Source organism: Aquarana catesbeiana, linkage group LG08 (genome assembly GCF_042186555.1).
Source record: "Aquarana catesbeiana isolate 2022-GZ linkage group LG08, ASM4218655v1, whole genome shotgun sequence".
Lineage (NCBI taxonomy): Eukaryota > Metazoa > Chordata > Amphibia > Anura > Ranidae > Aquarana > Aquarana catesbeiana.
The window spans coordinates 103,914,558-103,934,877 of NC_133331.1; positions in this window are offsets into that span (position 1 = coordinate 103,914,558).

The window sequence follows — 20,320 nt, forward strand, 5'->3', positions numbered from 1 at the left end:
CCGGTCTGGATGAAGTCCAGGGCCACATTTTTGTTCCAGTCCAGCCCTGCTGACCGGTGGGTGTCGCTGTTACCACTGGTCAGTGTTGGAAAGGCAACGTGTCGAGGTGTGTGGATGCTCCTCTGTCTCGGAGACAAGCTCGGTGGAGGTGGTCCTCCGAGTTGCATTCTGGGAAGAGGGTATTTATGGGACAGACGCCATGTTCTGGGGTCGTTTTACAGCCACCTGCTGGCCCTCCTGGCCGACAGGTATGCGTTAAGGAGCTACCTCGTGGTCCTCCGATCGGGAGGCCCACGATGCTGCGGCGCAGGGGTTGGTCCAAAGGCTTGTCTGGGGCCTACCACCGCAGCCGAGGAATGGTCCTGAACTGTCGGTCTATAGAGGGGCCTGGTGACTCGGTTGAAGGACGTATCCAAAAGAAGTAACTAATACAGTATAGTGTCGCCGGTTCGGCTTAAAGGTTCAGGCACTGTGACTGACTTTCATTGCAGAGAAGATCTGATACATCCTGTGGCAGAGGATCGTATGGATTTACCCCCCAAACGAGTCTGTGGCAGAGACTTTTTGATTCGTGCTGCGTACTGGCTGCTAGACCGGTGAGAGAGGCCTATCCAGATGAGCAAGGAGTGTGTCCCACAAGGGGAGCTCATTCCACCTAATTATCTGAATTCTACCAGGACATTTGTCACTAAGATTCTATAAGAAGATATTTGAGTTTCTCCTGAAAGTTTCCTTTTCCGCCTCTTTCCTGCTACTTCCTAAAGTTTGTTTGTTCAATAAAGCATTGAAAACGTACTCCAGTGTTGGTGCGTGTGTCGTCCAGAAGTAAACTCAACAGAACCCCTAGACCGGTGCCAGTGAAACCAAGGGAAGCAAGGTGAAGGTAACAGACCCGCTTAAACCAGCAGCTGCGTAGTGAGTTAGTGCTGCATGTGGGGGCGTCGTCCGGGATTTGTTGACCGACAATTGTTGCAACCCAGTGGAGTGTTTTACCGGGAGTTTACAGAGAGAGCAGGACTTTGAGAAAAAATCTTTCCAGGAAGAGGAAAGGTTAAACTGCGGGACTTTGCTTTTGAGTGCGTAGACTCTGGGCGCCAGAAGAGGCCCAGGAGCTATGTGACTGAAAGAACAAGTGGGAGGAGTTACCCTACTTGCTACCGCGTGGGACGCGTGTCGTGTGCTTGGAGCCAGAGGAGAAGAGAGGCCTCGTGATCGTGCTGAAGGATCAGAGTGTGGCCATGTCTTTTCCGGCATTGCAATCGGTTGTGGGACCCAGAGTGTTCCCTGCAAGCACCGTGATGAATGCTGTGCAATCGGGAACTCTGCTCACGGATACTGGAGTTCGAATGAAGCCGCAGGGGACGTTTGTCCTGTATACCTCTGGAGATGTTGAGGGACTGGGCATGACCTGCCATCGATGTGGAGGATTGGCCGTACATCTTCGTCCATTCGGCCGATGTCCGCAGTGTGGAGAGTACTTGTTTGTGGTGGAGCCATCTACTATGCCACCCCGTGCCTATCAGATGGATTGGGTGACAGGTATCACTACAGTGGAAGCTGCTACCGCTGCAGAGAGAGATCGAGGGGCCGCTGCTTTGCCTGTTGCTACTGAAAATGTTTCAAAGAGAGACACTGTTGCTGCCGTCTCATCAGGAGACATTACTTTGATTTCTGAGTCCACTACGCCTGTTCCTGTGGGCTATGTAAAGGCTTCCCGCGGCCGTGGTCGAGGCCTACCTCAGAGGTTACCTGAGCCGGAGCTACCAGAGTCTATGCCTGGGACGGATAAGCCACTGTTGGGGACTGTAAATAAATATTTGCCAGGGGAAGAATTAAGGGACTCAGAAATAGAATCCATGTCGGATCTTTCCGGGGATGATGACTTGTTTGAAACCATGTCGCAAGAGCTATTGTGGTCATAAGGCGAGGATGTTGCCTCCACAATGACCCTTCCTGAGTGGACTGCCATAAGTTCAGGGAAGACGTCACCCTGTGTGGAGACACACAGTGCCGTTGCTGGGACTTTGTCAAAAGTTATTGATTCGCTACAGACACCGGCTGGGTCTGTGGTGAAAAAGTCATTAGATTCCTGTGTACCGCCTGGTATTGGGAGAAACAGACCTTTGCCAAAACTTGCTCGCTTGCAAAGGATGTTAAACAAGCCTGTGGCCGCAGAGTATGGTTTGGAGTTCCCCTATGTGCCCCAGGATGTCATGCGGGAGATTGAAGCTAATCGGGAGCTTTGGTATAGTGACGCTATTTGGGACTACTTGTCTGTACCTAAGCCCTTTAGAAAGACTGGATGTTCTGTCCGGATGGATGAACGTTTCAACGGATACTTTGTACATTGGAACTATAGTCGGCATATCTATGCTGATAAAGTGGTAATCTGCAGACCGGGAAAGGACAATGCTGTGTACTTTATTACCACTGTGGATAAAGAAGGAAAATATGTGACTTTACCAGATCCTCGGTTTTACTGGTAATTATGGACACTATCACTTTGAAGTTAAATCCAGGGACTTCTGTTTGCTAGCCGGATTTCTTTTTCAAGAAAAGTTCTTATGCAGGGATGGACTTCAAAGGTATATATTTTTCTGGTATAAATAATAGGAAGAGAGTCTCATTTTAAATGAGGCTTTGCTCCTGGTGTTGCGTAGGATGTATATATGTGTGTTTAAATGTGTTTACTTTTCAGGGATCATCGGATCATATGTATAGCTGGGAGGCTTTTCAGCTAGTTAGTTAGTGAGGATGTGTAAAATTATATTGTGGTTTTGTTCGCGGCTGTGAACATAATGTTTTATAAGATATAAGTCTCATAATGTCTTAATACTGTCCTTTTTCTCTCTCTTTGCCTATCTAAAGTTATGAGAAACTCAAATGCTACTCTCAGGCTTGAGAGTTACTGTTACTGTGTTGGGACAGACATTGGGGACAACGTCTATTGTAGTGGGGGAGTATGTAGCGCTGGTAGATTTACAATCTACCGCAGGTTAGGTAAATTTAGTAAATTGTGCGTTAGGAAGGTTAAAAGTTTGCCTTTGTTCCAGCTTGGCTGACGTTGTGTGTGCTTCCGTGCTGACCGGTGGGTGTCGCTGTTACCACTGGTCAGTGTTGGAAAGGCAACGTGTCGAAGTGTATAGATGCTCCTCTGTCTCGGAGACAAGCTCGGTGGAGGTGGTCCTCCAAGTTGCATTCTGGGAAGAGGGTATTTATGGGACAGACGCCATGTTCTAGGGTTTTTTCTACAGCCACCTGCTGGCCCCCCTGGCGACAGGTATGCATTAAGGAGCTACCTCGTGGTCCTCCGATCGGGAGGCCCACGATGTTGCGGCGCAGGGGTGGGTGCAGAGGCTTGTCTGGGGCCTACCACCGCGGCCCAGGAATGGTCCTGAGCTGTCGGTCCTGTGTGACGAAGCTGGGCGACCGAGGAGATCCCAGGGGAGGACCCGTCTTGGAGGGATCATGCAGCGTGCTGGTCTATAGAGGGGCCTGGTGACTCGGTTGAAGGACGTATCCAAAAGAAGTAATTAATACAGCATAGTTTCGCCGGTTCGGCTTAAAGGTTCAGGCACTGTGACTGACTTTCATTGCAGTGAAAATCTGATACATCCTGTGGCAGAGGATCGTACGGATTTACCCCCCAAACCAGTCTGTGGCAGAGACTTTTTGATTCGTGCTGCGTACTGGATGCTAGACCGGTGAGAGAGGCCTATCCAGATGAGCAAGGAGTGTGTCCCACAAGGGGAGCTCATTCCACCTAATTATCTGAATTCTACCAGGACATTTGTCATTAAGATTCTATAAGAAGATATTTGAGTTTCTCCTGAAAGTTTCCTTTTCCGCCTCTTTCCTGCTACTTCCTAAAGTTTGTTTGTTCAATAAAGCATTGAAAACGTACTCCAGTGTTGGTGCGTGTGTCGTCCAGAAGTAAACTCAACGGAACCCCTAGACCGGTGCCGGTGAAACCAAGGGAAGCAAGGTGAAGGTAACAGACCCGCCTAAACCAGCAGCTCCGCAGTGAGTTAGTGCTACAATTAATTTTTTCTTACTAGTAATGGCGGTGATCAGTGATTTTTAGCGGGACTGCGACATTGCGGCGGGCCATTTGGACACTGTTGGCCCTTTTTTGGGACCAGTGATATACAGCAATCTTGGCTATAAAAATGCACTGATTACTGTATAAATGATACTGGCAGGGAAGGGGTTAACACTAGCAGTGATCAAGGGGTTAAATGTGTTCCCTGGGAGATGTATCTAACTGTGGGGGGAGGGGACTGACTGAGAGTACAGAGAGATTGCTGTTCCTGATCACTAGGAACAGACATCACTCTGTACTTCCCTGTCAGAACAGGGATCTGTTTGTTTACATTGACAGATCCCCGTTCTGGCTTTCTGTGGAGCGATCGCGGGTGGCTGGCAGACATGGTGGCTGCCGGCCACACCCATCAGCTACCCCTGCCATGCAGCGGGCGCACACGCGCACCTGCTATAGCTGGTAAAGGGACCAACGTACCGCCAGTACGGCGATTCATGGAAACAAGCCAACCTGCCACAGTATAATGATGGCAGCTGGTCGGCAAGCAGTTAATGTTCAGAAAAAAGGAGGGGAAAAATGCACTGGACTGCATCAAAAACACCCACTGGAAGGCATCAAAAAACACGCATTCAGAAAAGAATCTGGAACACATCCAGACTGCGTTTCTATGGTCTAACCTGGCCCTTAGGTGCACGTTTTTGATGCGTTCCAGTGCGTTCTTGATGCGTGTTTGGTGCGTTTTTGATGCAGTCCATTGCATTTCTCCCCCTCTTTTTTCCTAACCTTAAGGACATGTGAGTTCCAGTGCGTTTTTGGTGAGTTCCAGTGCATTTTTAATGCGTTTTCCTGCGTTCCAGTACAGTCCAGTGCAGTAAATATGCAGCATGTGAACTATGCCATGGAAAACCATATAACCTACTTTCCATGCATTTTTGATGCATGAAAAAATTCACTAGACTGCATGTGGTGTGACCTGGCCCTTAACCACTTCAATACAGGGCACTTATACACCTTCCTGCATAGTCCAATTTTCAGCTTTCAGCGCTATCACATTTTGAATGACAATTGTGTGGCCATTGTGTACCCAAACAAATTTTATCATTTTTTTTCCCACAAATAGAGCTTTCTTTTGGTGGTATTTGATCACCACTGGGGTTTTTATTTTTTTCACTACGAATAAAAAAAGACCAAAAAATTTGGAAAAAAAAAGTATTTCCTTTCTGTTACAAAATTTTGTAAATAAGTATGTTTTCTCCTTCACTGATGAGCACTGATGAGGCAGTACTGATTGGCACTGATGAGGTGGCACTAATGAGGTGGCACTGATAATGAGGCACTTATATGCAGCACTGATAGGCGGCACTGATAAGCAACACTAGTAGGCACGGATAGGTGGCACTGATATACAGCACTGATGGGCACTCATAGGCAGCATTAATGGGCACTCATTGGCAGCACTGATGGGCGACACTGATAGATGGCACTGTTAGGCAGCACTGACCAGGAGGCACTGGCAAGCATCACTGATGGGCACAGAGTGCTATCCCTAATGGGCACTGATTGGCAACCCTGGTGGGCGCTAGTGGATTTACCTGGTGGTCATGGGTGGGCATCCCTGGTGGTCCTGGGTGGGCATCCTCAATGGGTCTGCACTGATAATCAATGCGCTGATTATCAGTGCAGACCCCCCCTGTCAGGAGAGCAGATGATCGGCTCTCCTCTACTTGTGCCTGTCGGGATCTTTCCTGAGCCTGGACCGGTTGAGTGATGACAGCCAACAGTGGGCTTTAAAAGAAAGGACACTTACCTGTACAGGGGACCAGCGCTGTCCTCGCCTGAACTGATTCTTTGGGGTTCCTGCACCTGCATGTTAATCCTGGTACACACTATGAGTTTTTTTTTTTTTATTCAACCCAGTAGGTTGAATGAAAAAACCTGTCAGCTCCAGTTGGAGCCGCTGTACTGACTATGCAAAGTTAGTGCAGCGATCTCCCCGCTGAGCTGTTTTGTTCTGACAGGGGGGCAGTCCTCCGCCAGAACACTCTGATCAGCGCTCTCTGCCATTGGTTTTCCAGCATGCACGTCCGACGGAAGCTGGCCAAACGGCTTCTGTCGGACTGTGTGCAGCCAGCTGTGATTCCTTGTGATTTCACATCCGGCTGCCCACTGCGCATGCGCGAGCCACACTGTGCTTTGTGAATGGTCCGGCAACCTTCTGAGGCATATGGACATATGACGTGTCAAAGAAGGTTGCGGGCGGGTTGATGAGCTACGGCAATTAGAGGTCGACCGATATATCGGCCGGCCGATATATATCGGCCGATATTTGGCTTTTTTTACTTAATTGGCATCAGCCGATTGTGCTGATAAAAAAAGCCGATTATACCTTCAGCGGGACTTGCAAGTGACTTCTGTAATAGAAGTCAATGCAAGTTTTCTGAAGTTTTCTTCTCTCCTCCTCTGGGCAGCCTGCCAAGTCTGATAAGAAGATACATTTGTATCTCTTTCAGGTTCTTTTATCAATAGACTGAACTCCGTGGAGAAGTTCTCAGTTTAACCATTTAAAGACTAGATCTTTTCTGACACTTGTTGCTTACAAGTAAAAATCCTGTATTTTCTGCTAGAAAATCACGTAGAACCCCCAAACATTATATATATTTTTTCTAGCAGAGACCCTAGGAAATAAAATAGTGGTTGTTGCAATATTTTATGTCACACGGTATTTGTGCAGCGGTCTCTCAAATGCAATTTTTTTTGAAAAAATCCACTAATGAAATAAAAAAAAAAAAAAAAAAAGCAGTAAAGTTAGCCCATTTTTTTTCGTCCAAAAGTTTTGATTACCTGTTTTTGTGTATTTAATATTTAAGATAGTTATTTTTTTTAATCTAAATTATACATACAAGTGAACTGATTGGAGGTTTGTTTTGTTTAATAAATGTTTAAATATAAAAAATTTTCTGTATCACTTATTACTTAAGGCTGCTTTCACACTGGAGCAGGCATGCGTTGACGGTAAAACGCTGTTAGTTTTAGCGGCGCTTTACCGTCATTTTAGCGGCGCTATTCGACTGCTAGCGGGGCGCTTATAACCCAGCTAGCGGCCAAAGAAGGGGTTAAATGAGCCCCCTGAAGTGCTGCTGCCGAAACGCTTTGCAGGCGCTTCGGCAGCGGTGCACATTCATTTCAATGGGCAGGAGTGGTGGAGGAGTGGTATACACCGCTCCAAAGATGCCGCTTGCAGGACTTTTTTTTAACATCCTGCCAGTGCATCGCCTCAGTGTGAAAGCACTCGAGCTTTCACATAGACTGCAGGGGAGCCGTTTTACAGGCGCTATTTTTAGCCCAAAAGCGCATGAAAAACGCCCCAGTGTGAAAGGGGTCTAACTGTTAGATTTTATGCGATGAAGGGAAAAAAAAAAAAGAAATCGGCCTAATATATCGGCCCCAAAAAATCTGCCTAATATATCGGCCCAAAAAAATCGGCATCATATATCGGCCATCGGCCACCGCAATTTCTAAATATCGGCTTTGGCATCGGCCAAAGAAAAACCCATATCGGTCGACCTCTAACGGCAATCCGACCAGAAGTGGGAGCAGGTGCCTGTCAAAACCAGGAACCCATCAGGTACCCCCCCTCCAAAAAAAAAAAAGGAGGAATGGAGGAGGGTAAAAGTTTTGTTTTTAGTTTAACAATAACTTGCTTAGTAGCCCTACATATGGCAAGAATTGAATAGCAAATTCACCCCTGAAGACTACAGAGAGGATTCGCAAAACTGTTTACCAACCAAACCTAGGAAATCCCCAAATTATTCGGATTTCCATGCTCAAAAAAATAGGTAATACACCATTTTATAAGGTGCAGCTCATTGCACAGGACATGTGTGTTGTAGTGCACTGTAGATGTGCATTGGGTGCAATTAAAACATAACGCAGATCATGACGTGGAATTATAGCATACATTTTTTAATGGAGTTGATATTTGATTTGCTGGTCCTTAAATTATAGTAACACTATGCAGGAAACGAGATGAAAATAGTTTCGGGGCTAATGCACACCAGGTTTTAAAAAACGCTGCTTTTACAGGAGTTCAGGATTTTTTTAATGCCTGTAAACGCAGCTCTATGTTGACCTATGTGGCCATGCACATCGGGCATTTAGATCCGTACTTAGGCTGGGCAGTCGCTTTAATGCGACTGCCCAGCCTAAACATGTATGGCAATGAATGCAAACCAAGAATCTCTGTTTTTATGGAAAATTTGATAGAAGTATTTAGGAGTGCATAAACATGGATTTCTCCCGTGCTTTGTTTTTTAAGCATACAGAAAGTGAAGAAATAAGTTGTGACTAATGTCCTGCCAGAGACATCTTTATACCAGTGTGTTTCTCAACCACCAAGCCGCAGCTTGCAGCTAAACCCCAGTCTTCCTCCATGGTTAAGTAGCACTGCCACTGACCACTGGTGCAAGGTGGGTAACAGCACTGGCACTGACCACCAATGTTTTGAGTGGGGGGGGGGGGGGTAATACTACTGCTGTTCACAATGCTGGAGGTTATTACAGTGTAGCACCCTCCTAGTTGCTAGTGTAGGAAAATTTAGTCTGGCTCCTCTGTAATTTGTTTTTGGGACTGTGCAGTGCCGCAAAGGCTGTGGCTCTGTTACCACCCCCTGGCTTCTAGAACTCCCTGGATGGTTCTGGAACTTAGAGGGTGGAGGGATAGAGGCCGCAGCCTGAATATTTATAGAGTTCCCACCAATCCCTGGGGAGGCGAGGCCCAGAAGGTGGGGGAACAGCCCATTAATACTCAGGAGCCTGGCAGTCTGGGAGCAGAGTCCAGGGTCCAGTTGTCTGGAGGGACCCCTGTGCTGGGGCTCTGCCCCTGGGGCAGAAGGAAGACCAGGAGAGAGACCGAGAAGTGGGAAGCCTCACATCTTCAGCTAGTCTAGTCTCAGCTACGCTTAGCTGTAGACATCCAGGGAACCGGAATCAGCCCTTGCAGCAGAGAGGCCACTACAGCAGCCTTCTGGGTTTAAAGAGCTACTTAAAGGGACTGAGTGAGTACTTTAAATTCAGCACAATAATATACAGGTCTGGACAGCTTAGAGCCAGCGCAAAGCAGCCAATAGCACCAGCAATTGTAGTCAGGAGCTACCTATAGGCAAGGTAGATGCCAGCCTAGAGCGCACATTATTATTATTTAAGGTACTTATATAGCGTAGTGAATTTACGCAGCGCTTTTACATATACATTGTACATTCACATCGGTCCCTACCCTCAAGGAGCTTACAATCTAAGGTCCCTAACTCACATTCATATACTAGGGCAATTTTAGACAGAAGCCAATTAACCTACCAGCATGTATTTGGAGTGTGGGAGGAAACCAGAGTACCTGGAGGAAACCCACGCACAGGGAGAACATGCAAACTCCAGGCAGGTAGTGTCATGGTTGGGATTCGAACCAGCAAACCTTTTTACTGCTAGGCGAGAGTGCTAACCCACTACACCACTGTGCCGCCCATCACCCAGGGACGCCGCCAGGGTCGTAACTAGGGGGGGGAATGTGCCACAGGCTCTGAAATGGGCACTGCTGGCACCTGTAAACAATGCGGTGTGATCCGCATCGACTGCAGGCTCAGTGAAAGTGGGTGAATGACACAGCGATGTCCTGCACAGCCGCGGTACCCGACTCTTCAGTGACAGCCAGAGATCAGTGGGAGAGTAAGTCTCTTCCTTTGCACCGCCCATTTGATAGAGCCAGGAGGACTTTTCTCACACAAGCTCCAGCATCGGATGAGAAGGGGTGGTGCCAGGTGAGTGCTACAGCACCCCAAAAATTCCTCACCGAAACCCAATCAGCAGCTGCCTTGTGTGCCTCAGGGAAGATGTCAGTTTGGAGTCCGGGTCTACTGCTTGTCATGATGAGTGCAGGTAGACCTGGCTCCTGATACCAGAAGCGCTCCCACCCCTATGTGTACAAAACACATCTCCAGCCTGCAATGTCCAGAGAAGAGCACACAGCAGTAAGATGCAGGGCTGGAGGATGTTATTCCACTGCCCTGACCATCAAGGGGAGGGAGGGATCTTTGCATTGCAATACTTTTCTCAGTCTAATGCCCCGTACACACGGTCGGATTTTTTGACGGAAAATGTGTGATAGGACCTTGTTGTCGGAAATTCCGACCGTGTGTGGTCTCCATCACAGATTTTCCATCGGATTTTCCGACCCACAAAGTTTGAGAGCAGGATATAAAATTTTCCGACAACAAAATCCATTGTCGGAAATTCCGATCGTGTGTACACAAATCCGATGGACAAAGTGCCACGCATGCTCAGAATAAATAAAGGGATGAAAGCTATTGGCCACTGCCCCGTTTATAGTCCCGACGTACGTGTTTTCGTCACCGCGTTTAGAATGATTGGATTTTCCGACAACTTTGTGTGACCGTGTGTACGCAAAACAAGTTTGAGCCAACATCCGTCGGAAAAAATCCTAGGATTTTGTTGTCGGAATGTCCGAACAAAGTCCGACCGTGTGTACGGGGCATTAGCCTATCGTGTTTTATCCAACCCCTCCCCTTTCCCCTCCCGCCACATTTTAACTTCAGTTCCAGAGGAGGAAGAAGAAGAAGAAGCTAAAACGACTCCTCAGCTCTCTAACTCCACTATGAGTTTTTTTTTCTTTATGTTTACGTCATCGAAACAATTTGTTCTTTTAGTGCAGATTATGGAGGAAGAGGTGCACAGGACCAGCATTCTCTCACAAAGCTATTTATTCAGACACCAGGCTGTTAAAGAGCCTAATGCCACGTTACACACGAGAAGACTTTACGGCAGACTTTGTCCTGCGGACTTTTCGACGGACTTTACGACGGACTTTCCAAACGAACGGACTTGCCTACACACGATCAACCAAAGTCTGATGGATTTGTACGTGATGACTTACGACCGGACTAAAACAAGGAAGTTCATAGCCAGTAGCCAATGGCTGCCCTAGCATCGGTTTTTGTCCGTCTGTTGCATACAGACGAGCGGACTTTTCAACTGGACTCGAGTCCGTCGGACAGATTTGAAACATGTTTTGGCGCGTACACACGACCGGACTTTACGGCATACTTGGTCCGGCGGACCGGAGTCCATCGGACAATTCGTTCGTTTGGGGGCTCCAGCGGACTTTTTTTCCCCAAAAGTTCGACGGACCTAGAAATGAAGCATGTTTCAAATCTTTCCGACGGACTCGAGTCCGTCGGACTTTGGTTGATTATGTGTAGGCAAGTCAGTCGTAGAGTCTGTCGAAAAGTCCGCCGGACAAAGTCTGTCGAAAAGTCCGCTTGTGTGTTTCATTTAATTTCTCGGTCCGTCAAACTTTTGAGAAAAAAAAGTCAGCTGGAGCCCACACACGATTGAATTGTTCGACGGACTCAGGTTCGCCGGACCAAGTATGCCGTAAAGTCTGGTCGTGTGTATGCGGCATTAGTGACAGTGTCAGACAGACAGAACACAGACCTAATGCATTCCTTTCTACCAGCATAAATCCTGTTTATTACAGACACTGACTGGGAGAAAAGAATGCATGATGTCCATGTGTTCTGTCCATCTCTTACCTCTACTTTACAGGGATTTCCTCTTACTTCCTGTCTAGCCATGGGACAGGAAGTGAAGGGAAATCTCTGCAATGGGACACATGGGTTATATCCCTCCTTTGATCTATTGAAAATGAAAAAATAAATGTTGCCGATAGTTCTACTTTAATATTACTGCTACTGTCACAATTCCATGAGTTATTATTTTGCCCATGGACACCAAAGCTGGGGTTTACTAACACTTCCACTGACACCAACAATGGAGCTTACTTTACTCCCATTTTCTCTATGTTTGAAGCATTTTTTCAATACATATTTTGCAATCCCGTACTTCTATTTTATGTGTATACCATTGATCCCCACTGAGCAGGAGGATGACAGGTCCATCTCCGCTCACTGTGCAGAGCGGAGACGGACGGAGTCCTGCTCTCCCCTATGGACCCGATTGGACCTCCAATGTGAGAGGGCCATAACTGGTTCAGGTATACTTCGATTAATTGATCGGTTACAACAGAACAGTTATGCTCCCCTATTCCCCCTCACATTCTGTTCTGGTGTAGAGTAGGTTTGAAATTTACCTTTGCCTGACTCAAATAGGCAATTTTTGGACAAATTTACAGTGGACATAATGTATTTTGGTTCCCACCTACTATGCCTGTGCACCGCTTACCCCTGGCCAGCTGACTCAGAACAGCCAACAATCGGGGAAGCCAAACAAAGTCAGTATTCATAGGTCTTCATGAAACCCAAAAGTCCCTATTAGGACTATAATCTGTTTAGGAATAAGTTGTGGATTTTTTATTTACGTTTAGGGTGATTGAAGTGCAGCATTTAATTTTGAAAGGAAAAAAAGTGCAAAAATAGTGTTTACCAATACTACCTCAGGATGTCACTCACACATGGTCGAGCATAGATCTGACTAAGAAAATTGGCAAAAATGGCCTTAAAGGATAAGTTCACTTTTGGAAACATGTTACACCATTCTTATGCCCCGTACACGCGGTCGGATTTTCCGACGGAAAATGTTCGATGGGAGCGTGTTGTCAGAATTTCCGACCGTGTGTAGGCTCCATTGGACATTTTCTATCGGAATTTCTGTCACACAAAATTTGAGATCTGGATCTCAAATTTTCCGACAACAAAATCCGTTGTCGTAAATTCCGATTGTGAGTACACAATTCCGACACAACTTTATTTTTCTCGGCTCGTCGTACGTGTTGTACGTCACTGCGTTCTTGACATTCAGAATTTCCGACAAGATTTGTGTGACCGTGTGTATGCAAGACAAGTTTGAGCCAACATCCTTCAGAAAAAATCCATGGATTTTGTTGTCGGAATGTCTGATCGTGTGTACGGGGCATTAGGGTGGAACATGTAACATGTTCCCAATGCTGCAGCTACTGCCCGTTCCCTGCACTCCCAGTGACAGCAGTACTGGGAGAAGTTCCTCGTACTAGCTGTCACTTTTTTAAATCTACGGCCACACAGCTGCATCATTGATGCAGCTCTGTGTGTGAATGAACTACAAGCCCCGACATATTTTGCAGCTGTAAGCTTGTAGTTCTCAATGAACTACCATGGCGCTGTGGAGCGCCAGGGTAGTTAATTGATTCTTCCTGTCAGTGTATCTACTTGCCCTTACGGGATGTAGGGGTACACAGATACACTGACAGATCTGCAGGAGACCTGCATAGCATCAGCAATCTGCCGATTGCTGGTGCAATGCTTTACAGGCTCAAAAAATAAATAAATGCACATTTATTACCTGCAAAAAAAATGTGCGCTATTTTTTTTTTTTTTTTAAAGTGAACTTATCCATTAAGGCAGAAGCAGCAGGAGGTAATAAGTGGGAATTGGCTCTACAAGCTGGTCCTACATGACACAGCAATCATAGATTACACATAGCATAGGCAAAGCACCTTTGCATTTGCTTGGCCAAAGTGGCAGACCAGTCCAGCCACAGCACACAGAGGAGGTGATCAAGTGGTTCACAGAACCCATGTCATCTACCTCCTGCTAGGCACAGAGCAGCCATTATTCAGCCAGCATTACCAATGCTTCCTCCTGCTCTGCTATTCCTGTCATACCCTTGCACTCCAGTCACAAGGGGTCACGAGGATCTGCAAACAGGAAGATTATAGCTATGCAGAAGTCTTCCTTTTTTCTCTAGGAAAGGACTGGCAGTGACAAAGGGAGGAAAGAGAGTTGAACATAGCAAGACAGCATTGTTGTTAGCAGCAGTGGCCCATCCATAAGGGGCGCAGGGGTGCTGCCCCTCTAATCTCTATACTCCCGGCCCCTAATCTCCATGTGGGGCGCCGGCCGCATATCGTTCTATGGGTTTTCTTTTTGCAAAGCACATGATTAGAGCTGGAGGCTCTAATTGGCTTCATAAAGGATGGACTCAGGGCACAGAGCACTGGGCTTTGATCCCAACATTCACTATTTTCTTCCTGCATCTCCTCCCGGCCAATCAGGACAGGAACCAGGTCCTGAGACTGGATTGGTGGGAGGAGAAGCGACTGGATTGGCCAGGAAGAGAATCCGGGGAAGCCGCCCAGGATCTGGATGGGGTAAGTGCGGGGGCTGGCAGGCTTGCAAGCGGGGCTAGTGAGTGGGCTTGCAAGCAGGGCTGGCAAGCGGGACTTGCGAGCGGCGCTGACGGGAGGGTATTGTTTGCTGCCACCCCCCAAAAAAAAATGGAGCACCAGCCACCACTGGTTGTTAGAGTGGAAAAAAGACACCACACTCCAGGTAGCGGAAAGTTTATGTGAAGGCTGAAGCTCCAAACAGGGCTTTGTTTCTCCACATTTAGGCCTGTTGTTGCTGCTGGCAAACTGTGCTGCTGCCGGCCAGTTTTTACACAACAATATCTGAGGGATGAAGCTCTGTTATTTTAAAAAAAATGCCTATGCTTTGAATCTCCACATTTTGGGTTGCTGTGGCTGCTGCAAGACTGTCCTCTTGCTGGCAAACTTTCCAACAAACCATACCAAAAGGTAGTAGCTCTAATATTTCTGGAAAACGTAAGCCCTGCACACATGGGCTGAATATCGACCGGTTCAACAGAAATCAGCCGACATTCAAGCAATGCAATTTACTCGCTAGGGGGAAAACCTCTGGGAGAATCTAGGATGGAAAATGACCTGGAGGTCTTAGTAGATGACAGGCTCAGCAATGGCATGCAATGCCAAGCTGCTGCAAGCAAAGCCAACGGAATGTTGACATGCATTAAAAAGGGGATTCACTCCAAAGATAAAACAATAATTCTCCCACTCTACAAGACTCTGGTCCGGCCGCACCTGGAGTATGCCGTCCAATTCTGGGCACCAGTCCTCAGGAAGGATGTGCTGGAACTGGAGAGAGTCCAGAGTATGGCAACAAAGCTAATAAAAGGACTGGAGGATCTCAGCTATGGGGAAAGACTACAAGCATTGAGAGGGGATATGATTTCAATGTACAAATACAGTTCTGGTGACCCTAGAATAGGGAAAAAACTTTTCCGCAAAAGGGAATTTAAAAAGACACGTGGCGATTCACTAAAATTAGAAGATAAGCGGTTTAACCTTAAACTGCGTAAAGGGTTCTTTACTGTAAGAGGATTTGGAATTCTCTTCCCCAAGCAGTGGTGGGCATCGATAATTTCAAAAAGCTATTAGATGGGCATCTTAACGACCACAACATACAGGGGTATACAATGTATTATTAACATATAAGCACACACACAGGTTGGACTGGATGAACTGGTGTATTTTTTCAGTCTCACCAATTATGTAATTCAGCCTGTGTGTATGGCAGCCTGTCCAACAGAAGACGGCTGAACGTCCAGCTTCTGTTGAAGGGTCAGGCCCGAAAAACATCTGCTGATTAGCATCCAATCAGTGCTCTCAGCCAATGGCTGCGAGTGCTGACCAGTGTCAATAGCTCAGCTGGGAGATCGCTGTACTAACATTGGATAGTTAGTACAATGAGTTCCTTTTGCTCTCCTCAGTTTTTTTGTTGTTCAGCCTGCTGGGTTGAACGGAAAAAAAAACTGATATTGTGTACCTAGCATTAGGGCTATGGGGTGAGGAGTTTCATGAATTTTGGGTGGTGGTGTGAATTCTTTTTTTTTACCATTGAAAATGGTACAATCTGGGAGCACAGGCTAATTTTTACCCATTTATACCTGAGGGCTTTAGCTCCAATTCATTAGGAAGACACCTTTCTGTGACTTCTCGCTATGCATTTACGCCTGTTGGTGCTATGCCTTCTAACAAGCAAATATGCCTCGATGTTTGGCCAAAGAAGTGGTCCACTTCATCATGTCTTCATGTTTATGTATTGTGTTGTAGCTACATGATTGGCTGTTTGGTTTTACAAGCTAATATTAGTGCAAAAAGAAAAAGAAACCTTTCTTAAGGCTCCATTCACACCTGAGCGATCTGCAACGGAAGCTGATGTAGCTCATTTTTTTAACCTTTTTTTTTGTTTTTTAGTGGAGCGTTTTTGGAGCAGCACCATTCATTTGAATGGGCCTCCCTCCACTCCAAAAACACTCCAAAGAAGCTCATGTACCAAATCTTGGCACAGAGCCAAGAGTGGTTGCGATTTTTTCCGCGATTGTAGCGCGATTTGTCGCCCTGCGTTCGGGATGCATTTGGGGTGCCATTAAGAATTAATGGCATTGCAAACGCATTCTGTGTTTTACCCCATTTCCACCCATGATCTGGATCACTCAGGTGTGAACGGAGCCTAAGGCTGGTACATACTATAAGAAAATTGTGCAAACGATCGCCTGGTTTTTCCTCGATGTCTCATAGCAAGTCGGAATCGGGGAAGAAAATAATGTACGAAAATTCTCAAAGACAAAGGCTTTTTTTTTGTTTATTGTTTCTGATTATGCTCAGTCTTTTGTATCTGATTTTTCTAGTACGAAAATTGTACAGAAATGGTACACATTAAACAAAAATTGTTTGTTCTGTTCACGTATGGTGAAAAATTTTGGAGTTTGTCCCTTTGGAAATTTTCATTTGCAAAGTATTTCATTTTATCGACATGAACACACACACCAATTACACAGGTTGGACTGGATGGACTAGTGTCTTTATTCAACCTTACTAACTATGAAACTATGAAAGTCTGAATCGGATGTCGAAAGTTGTGTACACACTATCTATAAGAAAATCAAACAACTGTGCCTCGTACGGAACTTTTCTTCCAATTTTCTCATAGTGTGTACCCCCCTTAAGACAGTATGCCCTGCAAGACTTGAGCACCTCTCCCAAAACGACTACAGAAAGTGAAAATCCCTCTAAAGTTGTAGAAAACTTTGGAAGTCACAGAGGTCGTCAGAATTACTGTCCCTATTGAAAGATTTCCTTTCTATTCCTGGTGTCTACTCAAAATGTGGGATTTCACTTTGTGTGATAACAGTCAACAAGAACAATAGAGGTGGTGAATGTCCCTAACAGGGACACAGACAGCAATAAAAACCACACCATTGTGTTCTAATCCTCCGCCACTCTATCCAAAAATAATTTGAAAAAAAGTTTTGCTTTCAGTAATACTTTATGTCAGATGTCTTTATAACCAAGTGGCTTAGTTCAAAAGGATCACGAGCAACGCACTTTGTTTCAGTTTTTCCACAACCTTGAAATTCTGCCCCTCACAGAGGCCCCATGCAGCTCCTAGACTCCAGAAATTAGCAATTTATGCACTTACAGAATTTGTGTTGTTTAATACAGCTTTGAAGATGAATTATTCATGTCCTTCAAATTTTTAAGCATGCTCTTATTTAGCGATCTTGAATGTAACAAAAGCATTCATTTTATCCCATACATTATTAAAGAACAGCTACATGTACAATGACAGTTCAGAGGGGGACATTTTCACTTTAGTCATTTCTACTGAAGTCCTTGAATTTCCTTGAGAGGAGAGTAAATTACCAATCTGATTACTCCTTGCTTTGATTTCATGAGACAAAAAAAAAATTGTGCTTGACAGGTAATGCCACTGAAGAAACATCTTACATCAAAAGCTAATGCTAAAATGCTAATTGTCAAAGCAATACTTTCCATGGCTCTTAAAGGTACAAATCTTTCAAAATTGGAAAAAAACTAGAAAAAACAGAAAGACAACACAGTCTACCTTGTCTAATACTTCTGTTTATCATCCTTTTTTTTATCTATAGTGCACCTGGCTTAAAGAGACCCTGTCACCAAACCATTCATGTCAACAACAAATCTTCATATACATTTATATGTGCGTTTAAAACATTTTTTGCATGTTATATAGACATCCAAAAGCTCTGAAACTGCTGCTGGGCACCACTATTTTGAATGTGATGTCAGAAACCCCATCAGACCCAAAGTGACACTCAAATGACGCTCTATATAGTATTCCCCTTTGCTCCTCCTCTAGCTGCTACAAAAGAGGTTATGTAAGGAGGTTAGGGGAGGGGTCGAGTAGCTGGGCCAGCACAGAAAGTAATTCGACACTCCTAGAACAGGAGACTCCCTGTAGTCTGTATGCAGAGAAGAAGCCACTGTAAACACTCGCCAAATACTGCAGAGATTGTCATATTCCACAACACACCTTCAAGTATGAGTGAGACTTATTTATATTGTGACAGATTGGACCAATGTAAATATCCAATAAAGATCATGCTTGGTGTGCAGCTTTAAGTCACTAATGCATTGTCCACAGACTTAGTTAGGTGCAGCTTTAAGCCGGTCATACATGGATCATAGTTCTCCCAGTTCAGCAGGGACCGGATGAGATTCGATCCATTTATGGGCAGGCTGATTGTACCCACATCAATCAACTATGGTACAAACAGACTGTCAGATTTTTTTACATATGATTACTGCCAGCAGCTATAGCTGTTAGTGGTAATCATTGTGTTCTGCCAACTGGGAAGGCTCCCTGTGCCCCCCTTAACACCCCCCCCATACACACACACACACACACTCCCTGCCAGCAGAACACAATAGGGCTGTCATAGGCATTCCCCCATCAATGCTGACTGTGTTGATCTGGGAATTGAGAGATTTTCTTTCCTTCCACCCGTGTGGGAAGGAATGAAAATCAAATCATTTGTGGTCTGCTTTAGTCATTTGACCTTCTTCTGTAGTCATCCTGAAGACTGCAAGCATTTCAACATGATCTCTACTTCAAAATTCCTTACAGAAACCCAGCTAAGAAAAAGAAGACTCTGGGTGTCCATAGAAAATCTCCACCGCCAATGATAGAACTTGTGAAGATATAAATGCGGGAGCTGCTATTGTTGACTTGCTGTACAAGCTACTGGACTTCATGATCATCATGAGCATCATCATGATCCTCACCCTACTATCTTGTGGGAAGATTGGATGTGCAGGAACTAGAGTTGGCTGAAAATTGAGTCATGGAGTGAAGTCTTACATTTAGGCTCGGTTCACACTCGCCCAACTTTGAAACTGCCCCGCACAGCATGACTTCAGCGCAGCTTGCAAACAACTTATTTAATAGAAGTCAATGCAAGCCACTCTGAAGTTGCCCCCAAGTGGTGCAGAAACCTTTTTCTAAGTCGGAGCGTTTTGAGTTGCTCCGATTAGAGTGGTTTCATTGCGCTGAATGTAGTGTGACTTATCAGGCGACTAAGTCGCCTGACAAGTCGCCCCAGTGTGAACCGAGCCTAAGCAATAACAAAGGATTTGGTTACAGAACAAAGACAATTGAGTACTGTCCGTGATACTTTTTTTATTTGCACTAACAAACAATTTTTCAGGACAAGCTTTCGGGGTATGTCCCCTTCTTCAAGGTCCCAGCAGTACTGATTCACAAAAGTTTTAACAGAATGTTAAAAAAAATCTCTGAGGGAAAGGAAAAAAAAGAAAAAACAAACACACACAAACAAATGTACAATGGCAATGATAATAATGCTACTGAACAAAAAATCCGGATGGCTGCACACTCAACCAGAAGATCCAGAAGTAAGCCTTTATTGATCATTTAGGCGATTTAGGTTTTCCCCGCATCCAATTCGCATGTCAAGAGATTGTGACCGGCTCTCAATGGAGCCGGTTTACGCAGCTCCAGGACGGCTGCAGAGCGAATTGTACAGGAGTCCTGTGCGTCTTCTGGTCCACTTCAGGTCTGAATTCAGCCAAAAATTTAGACCGAACTCGGACCTGAAACAGTGAACAGGGATGCACCGGAGCCCCGCTGTGAGCTGCTCCGTACGGAGATGTCAACCCATCCTTATTCAAAGTTTCAAACAACAGTCACTAAAGATTCACACTTTTTTTTTTTTTTACAAATAAAGATTACGTAAATTAGGTTAATCTTGGGTGAAATTTATATGAATCTTTGGGGAGAATAGACCCATAAAATCAAGCACATTAAAGCTCAACTCTACTTAGTACTCTTTAAGCAGTAACAACAACAACTTTTACTTTTTTGGAAAAATGGTTAGTCCATATCACTAAAGATGACCATTGTAAGTACCCTGGCAGTTTCATATGGTATATCACAACCTTATTAACAAAACAATCCCTGGACAGTTTAGTCTATTTTTTGTTTTGCCCGCAGTTCCATTTTAATGGTTCATGTTAACGGGTGTTCTAGTCAAATATTGTCTTTCCCATTAGAATGCATGACGATGTGTTTGGATGGCAATCACAGTATTTGACAAGAAAGGGGCATGTTGGATCTGCTTTGTTTGCAGTTCAAATACA